This window comes from Euprymna scolopes, chromosome 3, assembly GCF_053919585.1.
Source record: "Euprymna scolopes isolate OS-2025 chromosome 3, ASM5391958v1, whole genome shotgun sequence".
Lineage (NCBI taxonomy): Eukaryota > Metazoa > Mollusca > Cephalopoda > Sepiida > Sepiolidae > Euprymna > Euprymna scolopes.
The window spans coordinates 14,549,714-14,564,713 of NC_136484.1; the positions used below are offsets into that span (position 1 = coordinate 14,549,714).

General features: G+C 31.4%; 1 protein-coding gene across 5 annotated transcripts in view; it reads left to right on the forward strand.

Moving 5' to 3' along the window:
• Positions 1-15,000, forward strand: part of LOC145253208 (uncharacterized) — a 186,412-nt gene that overhangs the window by 130,361 nt on the left and 41,051 nt on the right. The window lies entirely within an intron of this gene.

A 15,000-nucleotide genomic window follows, 5' to 3' on the forward strand; every position in this document is an offset into this window, starting at 1 on the left:
AGTATGAAATAAGTCATACCATACAATAGCTAAAGTTACATGACTAGAAAACGGAGCTATTAAAGTTAAGATGGTGATATGAAGCAAGAAAGAGAAAGAAACAACCATAGTAGAAGTTAGGGTCCCCAATGGTGCTGGGTTAAGCAGTGTTGAGAGTTAAAAGATAACCAAGTACCAATGTTTTATATACAACATAAAAATAAACTGGAATCTTACGAATATCTCCATCATTCATTGATTATAGGATTAACCAGACTCAAAATATTTCAAAAACTACCTGACAAATATACCCCGTGAACCAAGTGCAAGAAAGGTACAACCAATTTCATTTAAAGTACGGTAAAAATCTTAAAACTATCTATCTGCTGAAATGTATAAGATTGTGGTTGAATGTCTGGCATGCACTAGGATGCGCAATTCTTTGCTAGAACAAAATATTTTTTTCATATGTCGCCTTTAAAGACAGAACTGCCGAAATCACTGAGCAGAACTGAGAAAATGGCCCAGAAGATTTCAGATTAACGCTGTATATAATACGAAAACCATCTGTTGAAGTAGGACTCCAATAAGAGGAGGACAGATGTTGTTAATAACTTTTATCTATGGATTGCCACCTGTTTGATCACAGATGGTCGGATTGAAGCCGCATCTTGACTCTTGGCCTAACCTAACTCAACACACGCCACTAGCGAATATGACGATTAGGTTAGCAGGTCTGTAATCAATACTCTCTGGGCATTAGGTGGTTAACGATGTGGGCTGAAAACCTAGGCATTCCGGTTTCGAATTCAATCCGTTCCACAGAAACAGGTTCATTAAACGGGCGCCTGACTTCATGCTAACTTCTTAGAAAGAAGGTAAATAAAATAACTAGCGTTGCCCAGAATTTTTTTAATTTCATGTTAGAACTATACTGAGTTATTTTTATACCAAATTAGTTTTCGTATTATTTTGAAAGAACTAATTATTATGATATTGTTTGGTTATTAAATTATTTATTAAATTAAATTAGTATTTTTTTATTTTTTTTTTTTTTGGATGAGGATTTTTAAATTTTATACTTTGGCTTATTCAAACTAATACTTTTATCTTGAATGTTATTCACAGAACATTTTTGCAAGTGTAACTTTCGGGTACGTCTTGTCGAATTCGAGACGTTCTTATCACTAACGATCGCTTTCCTTATTTCGATGTTTAGTCCTCATGAATGATATTTATAACAAAAGAGGAGTGAATTGTTGTGTTTTGGATCGAAATTCATCTTATGTTGGCTGGATTTTAGTCTTGAAGTATTTTAGCTTCTTACATTAATTGGTTCTGTGCCTTGTCTGGAGCGATTTCTATGGAAAATATCTTGGAAATCATTTCGGAATTTCGAAAAGAACCCTTTATTTCATATACAAGTGTATTTACCTTTCGTTCCGTCAGCCGTGACCGGGTAGAAAACATGCGTAATTCGTAGCGACGCTCATACCGATGATTATACCTCTAAACTACAGAAAGCCTGTCATTTAGAAGAGATTATAACTTTGCACTTTTATCCGTTGCGCCTAGAGTTCTTGCTATGAAATGTTAACTAAATAAGTGCCAATTTCATACTGTTTATATGGTTCATGAGATTATTGGACGCTAATAGCTTCGAAAATGTTCATTTTTTTTAATGCAAGAATATTTGTTCACAATTGTAAATGTAGAAATAAATATCTATCGACAGTTTAAATGCTTCAAAATTCCTTTATTCAGCTATCAACAAAAAAAATTAAGATAGATATTTTGTTTACGAAGAAATTGAAAAGCATTCTGAAGGATTTAATTCTCAAGGGTTCCCTATTATATTCTCTTATTTTAATGATATGTATGTATATGTGTGTGTGTGTGTGTGTTTAGAGAGAGGGAGAGAGAGAGAGAGAAAGAGAAAGAGAGTGAATTGCCGACTATTAACTAGATGGTTGTAGGTTCGATCTCAGGTTCGGCATGGGTGCTAACCTAACTGTGATATAGCGAAACAGTTTGTGGATGAATATTTAAGCGCCCCCTCCTTGCGTTGAGTCATGTCGCAAATGATTTCACCATCTGTTGCTTAGCATAAAGCGAATCGTTTACTTTGTAAATAAACAAACAAATTAGGCAGTGTAATTTCGAAAGTAAAGTGTTTATACAAATAGATATTTTGATGATATTGATGGCGGGTACTGATCTCATGGTCCAAAGGGGAGAATTGCTAGCTATGAACAAGAAGGTTGTAGGTTCGATCCCTTGTTCGGGATGAGCGCTAGTAGAATCACTGAAGCGCTGTGGGCAAAACAGTCTGTCTGTGGATGATTATATATGCATCACGGTAAAAACATTCATAATCCCTGAAATCTTAGAACTATTGTGAGTTCGAGAAAGTAATTTTATACAGCGGTTGCCGGAGATTAATGACTAACTGACAAAATATTTTTCCAAATTACGGACAAAAATATCAATTTAAAAAACATTGTTTATATGGTTTTCAAGGTCAAAATTAACTTCCCAGACTATATATATATATATATATATATATATATATATATATATATATATATATATATATATATATAAAAGATAAAATTGTGTTTGTACTCTCGGCTATGCGATACACATTTGATGGATAGACATTTTTGTATTAGGTATAGTGCAATATCAACAAAAAATTGAAAAAAGTCGTCAAAAAATGTGGTTTGAGCACTATAGATGTGGTGGACAAATGTTTGTTTGAAATAGACATTTATTTGCGGGCACCGCTCCCGTGGGTCGACGGATAGAACTGCCGACTGTCAATGCGATGGTTCTAGGTTCAATCCTCCGCTTGGGAGAGGTACTGGTCTAGCGACACTGATGAGTTGTGATACAACGAAACAGTACTGTATGTTGATGACTAACTATATATATATATATATATATATATATATATATATATATATATAGACCTTACCAAAATAAAAATAAGTTACTTTCAACTGATCTGGATAAGTTTTGTGCGTGTTTTAACTTATTTTAAAGCCTCCATTTACTTTGAAGCACACCTAGTGGCGTGTCTTAAAATAGAACAAAAAGGAATTAGCCAACATTACATGGTAATTCGCGGAGTATCGATAATTCGAATATTAAATAAAATACTGAGTAAATATTACATTTTCGCACAATAGGTAATTTTGGGGGTATATTGTTTAATTTTCGATTTTTAGAAATTATCGAAACTCCCCGAAATAGCATATTATGTTAATTATTTTTCTTGGTCTAATTTACACTCGGCACTACTTGTATGTAATATAAACGCTTTGAAAAAAGCAAAATACACACACAAAAAAAAAACTTATCCAGGTACGGAAAATTGTAAATTATCTTGCCTTTGGTAACATTTATTTATTTGTCTATTGATAATTTTTTCCTTTTCTCAGTACTTCAAAATATCCCACATATCCATATTGAAATGAAACTAATAAAAAACATTTTTTTCTTAATTCGATTTTCATCCGAAATGCCAATATGGCTATATTGTGAATTATTTTTCTGTAAGCCTCTCTCCCCATCGGGAATTAAGTCCCTACCCAGGCAAAAACATGTTAGTAAGTGAGATTTAAACCAATTTTTACTTATTTACTTAAAAGTCGCATTGTCTGTATGTGTGTCTGTATGTGAGAGTTCGTTTACTGTCGACTCCAAAACGAATACATTCATTTTTTTTTTTTTTTAATTTTACACAAATGTATTATAGGTGTCTTACGGTGTTCTTGGATTCAGAAAAATTCCGATTAAAAAGTAACAGTTCGATTATGATGAAAACATCACAAGTACATTGCAGAAGCTTTATCACTGCACAATCAGCACGACCCTAAGTATAAAATCGACAGTAACATCTTTGATATGACAGGGGCGCGTTCGAAATGAATGTTTTGGTTTAGAGGACAATGGAACCATGATATTTGACTTTTGCATTTTAAACTTTAATTCAAGCCATTATATAAAATAATTTTATAGCATCAGTAGTAGGTTCTCTACAGTGCAATCTATGTATTTACTCCAGAATGTATTGGGGATTAAATCATAGCGAGGAAGCATGTGAAGCTTCCATTCGATGTACCGAGGTTGCTCCCCGACTAAATAAGCAATCAATCGATTTGATTGAAATAAAAGAGGCGATTTCAATGATTGCGATGGTAATAACAGTATTGAAAGTGTGAACTATTCATTAATCCTAACCCAATCCCGGACAACGGCGGATCTCCCTGCCACAATTTTTTTATTTTATTTTTTTTAAGTTGGCATTGGTTTTATTTGTTTAAAGAATTTGGAACTACTGATCAAAAGTTTTACGATACGAAGATTATTTAAAAAAATGAAATTTCTAAATAAATAAAAATCTTTCGTTTAATTAATTATAAGGATGTTTAGATAACGAGGATTTGGTAGGAAGTATATTTTTATTTGATTTAGATTGTTTTAATTTTAAATAAATAAATGATTTATTCGTGTTGCCCTTTTGGTATAGTATCTGTTATGATGCAACATTTAGTCATCGAGTCCTAGGCCGATGGAAATATTTATTTTTCATCCAATTTATAGTTTCTTTTAAAAAACTAAATTTGGTATCTGTGTGTGTAATTATATATTATATGTTTGTGGGAGTGTGTGTAGGTATTAAACGTAACGGTAGATTCATTAAAAAAAAAAGAGGTAAAAAACGGACTGAAACTGAGATGTGTGCATGCAAGTATTATGTTTTTTTTTTATCTAAACCTTCACTACTTGTAAACTTGTAAGTAAAAAAATACTCGAATAGATCGAAACCAAAACCTAAAGACAGCGAGTAAAGTACGATAACTATTAAGCCAGCTTGGCATGTTCTTGAATAAGTGTATTCAACATAAGTAAAGTGTAATGTGAACGATTCACGCATGCGCATTCGTGAAACAGTTGAGAAACATAAAATTCCGATGACGTCTTCAATCCTTAGCAGCCCTTTTGTCCGGATCAAAACCGATTAAAAAGTGTTTCGCGTGTCTGAATACTCTATATATCAAATTGTAAGTCTGTAGATAAACATTTGTTGAGTAAATAGGTTGAAAGTTTTCCTCACACACACACATTCCCACTTTTATAGATATAAAGGTAAACACATATATATAAACATATATCCATAAATATATATATTAATATATTTATATAGATATATGTTTACATGTGTTATTTGTGTGTGTATTTAACCCTTACCCTGGAGTGTCCTTTGTGCCTTGATAAGTGGTGACAAACTAAATAATATAAATAAATAAATATATATATATATATATATATATATATATATATATATATATATATATATATATATGCGTATAAATAAATATATATGTGCATGTACGCATATCTGTGCATATACATGTATTTACACATGTACAGGGTGAGTCACGGGAAACGGATTATTTTAAAGAAAAGAAAACTCTGCGAATATTTCAACAAAAATTTTCTGATGTACGTAAAAGCATCTACTAAATAATGGAATATTTAGAAGCAAAATATTATGTCTAACAAATCTCTATCCTTTACTCAAGGGGAGCAAGGAGCGTTCTAAAAACATCCGTTTCCCGTGACTCACCGTGAATATGTGTATATATGTATTTATATATATACACACAAAATAAACATATGTGTGTGTCTGTGTGTATTAGTTTTCACATGAGCAAAATGCCCGACGCTTGTAATTACCAGAGCTCGAGTGGCACGTCTTCCTAATGCCTTAGCACACTCACTTTATTGACGCTGTGCATGTGTGTGAAACAACTAATTATTATCATTATTATTTTATTATTATTATTATTATTATTATTATTATTATTATTATTGTTGTTATTATTGTTATTGTTATTGTTGTTATTATTATTATTATTGTTGTTATTGTTATTATTATTATTATTATTATTATTATTATTATTATTATTATTGCTATTATCATATATTATTATTATTGTTATTATTATTATTATTATTACTGTTATTATTATTATTGTTATTGTTATTATTATTATTATTGTTATTGTTATTATTTTTATTGTTATTATTATTGCTGCTGCTGCTGCTGCTGCTGCTGCTGCTGCTGCTGCTGCTGCACGCCGTGGCTGACTCTCAATGCGATGAATACGAATAAATGTCAAACTTCCCCATTATTCGGACACATAAATGTAAATAAAATGAACATCGTTTTTCTGGAATGACAATTACGCTACATTTAATTGAAATCTTGTTTAACAACAATTCTGTAAATCGTATCTGCAGATTAATTAGACATCTAATTTGCATATAATACTTGTATTCTTCATCTAAATAATTTACTCTGGTTATCAGTTTTTATCTTTATTTTATTGCGTCACTTTGCTCAGAATATAATCAATCTTAAATTTACCTTGTTGCTAAAAATAAAGAGCAGTAAATTGTGGAAAGGACCTTGTATATTTATAACTCCCTCAGATTGATCACATGAACCACACACACGCACACGCACACACACACACACACACACACACACACACACATATATACACACACATACACACACACAAGTATTTTTTTAACTTTCCGCTATTTAAAGAAATGCGTGTAAGACGTACTACATAAACAGATGAATAAAATACTATGAGTGTTAAATCCATACAGCCAGTTGTGGAATGATAACTTGTGTGTGTGCGTGCGTATGTATATGTGTGTGTGTGTGCGCGCGCGCGAGCCCGCGCTATGATATGCTAAACATAGACAGAAAAGAAATTAAACTCTAGCAGAATAAATTAAACTTATTTTTTTTTATACGTGTATCTGATCTTCATGGTATTGTATAACTTGCTTTATTTATGCGAACATTATTGGTTGCATATGTGCACACATGTTTTGCTATGATGGTATACACACATATACATATATAGATTGTTTATTTAATTATATTTTTATAAACCATACTGTGGTAGGTTTTATTTTCACTCCGTGGCTGCTTTAAAGGGAGAGGTTATCGCCTCCACATTTTAGGACGTATTATTTGTAGTTAAATAATAATTAGAAAATATTTAAATAAATATTTAAATATTAAATTCTCTCTCTCTCTCTCTCTCTCTATATATATATATATATATATATATATATATAATATATATATATATATATTGTGTACAGAAAGTTGTTAGTTGAGACAGGTCATTGGTACCGTCGGTTTCAAGCCCGATAATAAGGCCCGTTTAAGGTATCCTTATCAAGCTCTCTTCAGCCAATATTCGTCACGAATATTGGCTGAAGAGAGCTTGATAAGGATACCTTAAACGGGCCTTATTATCGGGCTTGAAACCGACGGTACCAATGACCTGTCTCAACTAACAACTTTCTGTACACAAAATATAAGTACGCTCTTAAAATTTTGATTTTCCTTTTAATTGAGCACTCTGCTGGAATTCTTTTTCCAAAAAAACTAATCATATATATATATATATATATATATATATATATATATATATATATATATATATATATATATATATATATATATATATATATATATTCAAGCACGTCTGATTGAACACGACAGAGTTCTGTTTTCCGATGTTGTTGGATATATTTTCAATTTACCGAGCGATCTTTTTATTTCGGCTGGCATGTTGTATATTATTGCGCCCAAAGTTGTTGTTCGGTCATATTCTTCTTAAGAGCTTTCTAACGGTTCCTCCGATCGTCGCTAAGGGTTGTTGTTGCTGTCGTTTTCTTTTTCTTTATTGAGTCTTAGTGTATTTATATTTTCTTTATTCAGGCTTCACTAATATATATATATATATATAAGTGAACGGGTCTGTTTGTGTGTGTGTGTCTGTCTGTCTATCTGTGTGTCTGTCTGTCTATCTGTGTGTCTGTCTGTGTGTCTGCGTACATTTTCCTTCGCAATAACTCTGTTAACTTTCAGTTTACAGACTCGAAATTTGATATACAGCGTACTGAGATTTGGGAAAATCTACATGATCGGTTTTCGGTCAGAAATTTCGCTGTTAAGGGGTCAAAGTTCAACGATTTAACCTTTGAGAACTCTACCAAACTCCTTCGACAATTTTTTAGTCTAAACACTTGAACTTTTAGATATAGGTTCCTTGGATATGGAACTAACTTAATAACTTGATTTGAGCCCAAAACAATAAATGTTAATGGGTCATAATAGGGTCAAAGTTTAAAAAATTGACCATTTTTTTTTTTTGTTTTTGTTTTTATTTTCTCAGCATACACCTCCAAACACCCGGGCAACGCTGGGCCGAAATGCTAGTATATATATATATATATATATATATATATATATATATATATATATATATATATATATATATATATATATATATATATATATTGAAACTGAGATTGAGAATAAAATTAGTATATAAAATTTTCGCTGGGAGGGAGGCTAGCCTCTGTAGTCAGTAACTAGCAAATCTACTCAGCTTTGTCCTGGCCCTACTTTCTTTAAAGTACGTAGCTTCCAGAAATAAAGCAGAAATAAGGCATTCTAGTTAATATTTAATTTAAAATGTCCAACTTAATGTGGAGACAAAATCTGACTACAACTAATTATGACCTGGGAGGGGTTCGAATTTATAACATTTGTCTTTAAGTACAGTGCGCTAAGCCATTCGTCAAAGAGCCAAGTACAAAATGATTCTGTTATGAAATGCATGAATCAGCCTTCTTTCCCCTTCGTTCTCTCTCTCTTTCACTCTTTCTCTCTTTCTCTCTCTCATTTCTCTCTCTCTTTCTTGCTCTCTCCTGCACACGCTATCGCTTTCATTCTCTTTCTCTTCCACTATGTCGTTTTCCCTTCATCTTACTTTTCCTCTTTATCTGTTCCTTTCTCTTGCCTCCGTCCCTGTCTCTCTCTCTCTCTCTCTCTTTATCTTGAAGTTCAACAGTTTATGAACACAGAAAGAGAAGTGAGTGTTAAGGCCAAAAGCGGTGAATATAATAAAGATTACTCCAATGTCTATTCTGATGTCCATGATGCCAGTGGGAGTAGATGTATGATTAATAAAAAATAAAATGAAGCAGCGATCTGCTTATGTATTAAAAGCAATGAAATCGATTGGATATATATATATATATATATATATATATATATAGAGAGAGAGAGAGAGAGAGAGAGAGAGAGAGAGTCATCAAAATATAGTACTCATTTGCTGTATCACAGCTCATCATTGCGGCTAGACTAGCAATACCTCAAGCCAGGTTTGAAACTCGAGTGCCTAGGCGACAGTCTGTTCCCTAACCGTTCTGCTATTCGGCTGCTGCTAAGACGTGTATGTGAACTAACAATGTTCAAACACTGTCCAAACACCTAAGCTCTATTTGTTTACGCAAAGAGCATCGCTTAATGCGATAGTGGCAGTTTGATATTGGTTTTTGTTTTTTAACAACACGAACCAATATTAGTGACGAAACAAATTCTTGAAGTAAAACTGTTGTTAATCGGAATATACGACATGGGTGAGGGCGGTGATAAATCAGCGTAACAGAAAAAGTTGCTTTTGTTCGTGACAATAATACAACCAACATATGAAATTGATATGTTGCGATCTGTTTCAAAGAACCGTACAAAATTCAATGAGCGGAACCAAGTTAAAACATTTTCAAACATTAAAATTAATTTGGGTAAATCGGTTTTAGTGATCAGTGTATGAAAACGCGTTTGAACCGGTATAAAATGAGTATCTATCCATATTTAATATTTTTTATGAATTTCTAACATGTTTATTGATAATTTGTTACATTTTTTAAAATAAAACCGATCAATTAGAATTGTTTGAATTATTTACACGGATATTATCAGCTTGCTCATGTCGTTTCAAACTTTAAACCCTATGTTTACAATCAGTTCGAAACGACCGTCTTTCATAGATTGAAGATTCAATCCTTATTACAGGTAATAAAAACTAAGAATACAATTAAAATTTCCCAGCAGTACGTCAGATACTTTTCCGCCCTGCGATATACCGTGACCTTCGTAAATAGTAAGCCTAATCACCGAAAAATACGTCATGCCTAAGGTTGTGGTAATCATGATCTGTCGATCAATCAGACTGTCGATAATGTATGAAAACTGTTTTACAAAAACATTAGAAAACTTAACAATTTCATTAAAAAATACAAAATAAAATTAATTCATAGACTGATTGTATGTATTAATTATTGTCTATGGTGTGAGAGAGTTAACCTGTGTGTAAAATTAAAATATGTTTTTATAACACAAGTTGACCTATTAATGGCAATAAAATATAGAAACCTTCACGTTGTTTAATTGTGCTTGAATTTGCGATAAGCGCTGATTCAATAAATCTCCGTTGCGGTTTATTTGAAATAAACTTAACTATTTTTGCTTGTTTGAAGTCGAAAGAATGATTATGCCGCAATGAACGAGAGAATAATGCATTCAGAGAATTGCTATTTTTTTACATCTTTTTTATGTTCATTGAGTCTTTTCTCTAATCCACGTTCGGTTTCACCAACGTATATATGGTGGCAATTTTAGTACGGAACAATCTGTATGCCTGCATTGGAAATTGTTTTGTTTTTTTTCTTGGGGGGATGTTTTGTTGAGTTTAATGTTTGTATCGTTATAGTAATAAATACAGATAATCAGTCAATAAATTACATAACAAAAATATATCCATTTCATTTCAGTTACACATATACATTTGAATTATAACAGCCATATTATTCCAAATAGAATATAAATTACACCCACACATACACACACACACACACACAGTAAAAATATCTTACTCACTTCAGAACGCTACAACGTTTTACTTTCTGAAATCAGAAGAATCATCGTTTTCACAAGTAAAAGGTGTCCAAAAAGCCACTGAAAGATTGTGAACTTAAATAGTTTCTTAAGTTTTGATATCTTTCTGTACTTTAAACACAATCAGACTAAGATATACGTGAGTTTCTTTTAAAAGTGCAAAAGTCCAACAAACTGTACTTATAAAAAATAATGTCTTAAATGTTACCAATTTTCAGCTTCGAATATTTGTGCTTTTATCAAAACATTATTCATGACAGATTGCAGAATCTTTGGTTTACGATTTAACTCACTTATCGTTTTTTTCTGGCGTATTCCTTTAATTCTTGCAGGCTTTGGTATCTGTTATAATATACTCTTTCTTTAAGATATTATTACAAGAAACGAAATAAGGGAGTAAAATCACAATCCAGAGATTCTGCAATCTGCCATAATTAATGTTTTGGAAAGAGCACAAATATGCGAAGCTGAAAATTAGCAACAGTTAAAGGACATTATTTTGTATAAATAAAGATTGCTTACATCCTGCATTGTTTTTAATCTTTCCCACTGTCTTAAATGTATTAAAATTACAGAAAGATATCAAATTGTGTTAAAATTAGAGAAATATATCATCAAACTGTGTAAAAAGTACATAAAGATATCGTCAAATTGTGTTAAAATTAGAGAAAGATGCAATCAAATTGTGTTAAAACAACAGAAAGATATCATCAAATTGTGTTAAACTTAGAGAATGATATCATCAAATTCTGTTAAAATTACAGAAAGATATTTTCAAATTGTGTTAAAATTACAGAAAGATATAATCCAATTGTGTAAAAATTACAGAAAAATATCATCAAATTGTGTTAAAATTGCAGAAAGATATCTTCAAATTGTGTTAAAATTACAGAAAGAATAAAGAATCTATTTAAGTTTCAAATATTTCAACGATTTTTTTTTGTTACAGAACAGAATATACTTTTAAATATTGTACTCATATTTTATTTTCTTCAATTTATTCATTCAGAAGACGTCTTACAATAAAGACAAAACTTTAATGGGCATATAACTTGGTTTATTCTATTTTCATCTCACTACTCGTTGGAAGATTATTTCTATTATATATATATATATATATATATATATATATATATATATATATATATATATATATATATATATATATATATATATATATATATATATATATATATATAACAACAAATGTTTCGTGGTACACAATTTTAATATTGCTTTGAAAAGTATGAATGGAGTCATTATGGGTGAAAAAAAAAAAAGAAACGGGAAATTGTATAGAGACAAATCGACTAAAAAGAATTATAGGTAAAAAAAAACATCGAATAAAAAAGGGTCCATACGAAATTTCGTGTAAAAAAAAATGAAGGGATCTAGAGGTTAACCTTTCGACCGACCCTTTTCAATAGATCTCGTCGGTAAGTTGCATTAAATTAACGAATGAGAATGGAAAAAGGGGAGGAGATGAAGTCGAGAAAAAAAATATATATATATAAGAAAAAAAAATATATATATATAATAGAAATAATCTTCCAACGAGTATATATTTTTGATAATATTATTTTGTATTCATCCACGTCACCAATTGAAAAGAAAAGTTATAAGCTTTTATACTTTTCGTATTCTTTTTTATACATTTCCATTCATATACATATACATACATACATATATATATATATATATATATATATATATATATATATATATGTATATATATATACACTAACACCGACATCACAGAAAAGTATAGACACTCGTAGAAACAGTTTATGTCAATAAACATATAATTAATAATATAATAAATATATATAATTTATAGGAGAAAATCAAAAATGCATGGTCACAAATTTAATAACTAATACATGGTTGACATTTCCTTTGCCGTTTCTAGTGCTAGGACCGTTCTAGAAATGGCATTTGTCAGTTAACGGATATCATCTCGAGGGAATTCTAGCCATGACCGATGCAAAGTGCTAAAAGTTCAGGCTAAGAATATGGCTTCTTTTTTTTTTTTTGAGGGGAGAATGTTTCGGAGTAATATGCCCCAGAGATTTTCAATTGGGTTCATATCCAGGGATTGATTTGGCCATAGAAGTATTTTCATTCCATTCTGGCTCGGCCAATGTTGTGTCGCCGTAGCAGAAGAACAAGGAGGCCCGTTTTCCATAAACATGAAGTTATTTGGGTTCATTTTATCACTTAAGAATATTTGTAGGAGTCCTTAATGGAATATTAAAACATATTTTGCAGAACTGATGTTTCCTTCGCACTCCACCAAGTTTGAGCGACCATCACTCCGAATTGTACACCATACCATAACCGTACCCCCCCCCTGTTTCAGCGTAGGCTGAAATCTTTTTAAATCAAACTGAGGGATCCTCCATACCTTTAACCTTTGCACGGGCGAGAAATAATGCGAATTGTGACTCGAGAAAATGACATTAGTTCATAAGGTCATAGGTTGCCTCACCATCTCACGAGCCTAATCCTTTCTGCGCTTGATATTGGCAGGGCATAGGATGAGTTTTCTTCTCGCAGCTCTAGCATAGTAGCCCAGCTTGTGAAGATACCTGACAGCTGTTCTAGCACTGACATCAGCGTGTATTGAAATATCAGAGGCTTTGCACGAGGATTTTCTTCAACATTTCTTTTAACAAGACGCAAGGTTCTTTTATAGGGTCCCGTTGCGACCTAGATGAGATTTTGTGCACTTTTTGTCCTCGCTTGTGAAGTGTATGATCACTCTAGTAACAGTAGAATGGAGTATTTAAAGATTTCTTGCTTTTTTGCATTGACTACGCTCACCTCCATTTGGACTTACGATTCGCCCTCGCAGAAATTCCGATAGGTATGATGCTCTTTTGGTTCGTGACATGCTTCAATGTTATTAGATGCAATTTAACTTATTTCAGTACCATTCTTATCTTTAAATATGAATAAGCATATATAAATCGTAGGAAAGATATTTATCTTAGTGTCAATTCATTTTTTATTCATTTTTGTCATGTCTGTATCAGACCTCTCACCAAAAATACTCGTCTAGCTGAATCCATAACAATAATTTCCCCCACTCTTTATCTGTACCTAAACATAAACGTAGATTCCATGAACAAAGTTTCTTTCTTAGATCTGCACGCCTGTGGAACTCTGTTCCGCTTTCCTGTTTTCCAACTGACTAACATATGGTTGTCTTCAAGTCCAACGTAAACAAATTCTTGATGAGGCATCCTCTTATAAAATCTATTTACCCAATTTCCACTCCTAACGATGACTATGATATATTTCCCCTGACCAATGTACACTCATTAATCCTTATCCTCGGGTTGTCCCCGGGCCTTAATAAGTGGTGACTCCTTTGTAAAACAAAAACTATATATATATATATATATATATATATATATATATATATATATATATATATGCTTGTATATTGTTTAATTAATGTTGCATTTTTTACAATTTATATTTTATATAGTAGAAATAAGTCAGATATTTACAAATCAATCTTCATTACTTTTATGGAAGGAGTGCGGATACGTTTAAAATTATACTTTTTTCTTTGATATTCGGCAAATATGTGTCTTGTTGTCATATATATTTTAGATAAGGTACCTCTATTTCTGCATTATAAATTTCATCTCTGAACATCTTCGTGTAACAATTGTATCTATAATTAGTTTTTCGTTGCTCGTATATATATATATATATATATATATATATATATATATATATATATATATATATATATATATATATATTACGCCTAAGCGCATAAGCCTGAGGAATCCTAGAGTGGATGAAACGCCGAATATTCAGTGTAGCTTAATCGCCATATATATTTTATAAATTACTAACTAGCTCTACCTACGTATTGAGCACTTTTGAAGTAAATACTTAAAGTTTACGCATAAATCTATATTTTCGTATATTAATTTTATGTGAGTAAATGAAGTAGTTATATATGTATATATATATATATATATATATATATATATATATATAGATATAGATATTTCCAATATTAATCAGTTTAAAACCGTTATTCTTTTGTGATAGACCCACAGGCGAGCGGCAATACCCATCACTCCCTCCCCAGAAGCTCTTGTTATATCTGTATAGATTACATAGTGAGACACTACTTTTAAATTTCTTTT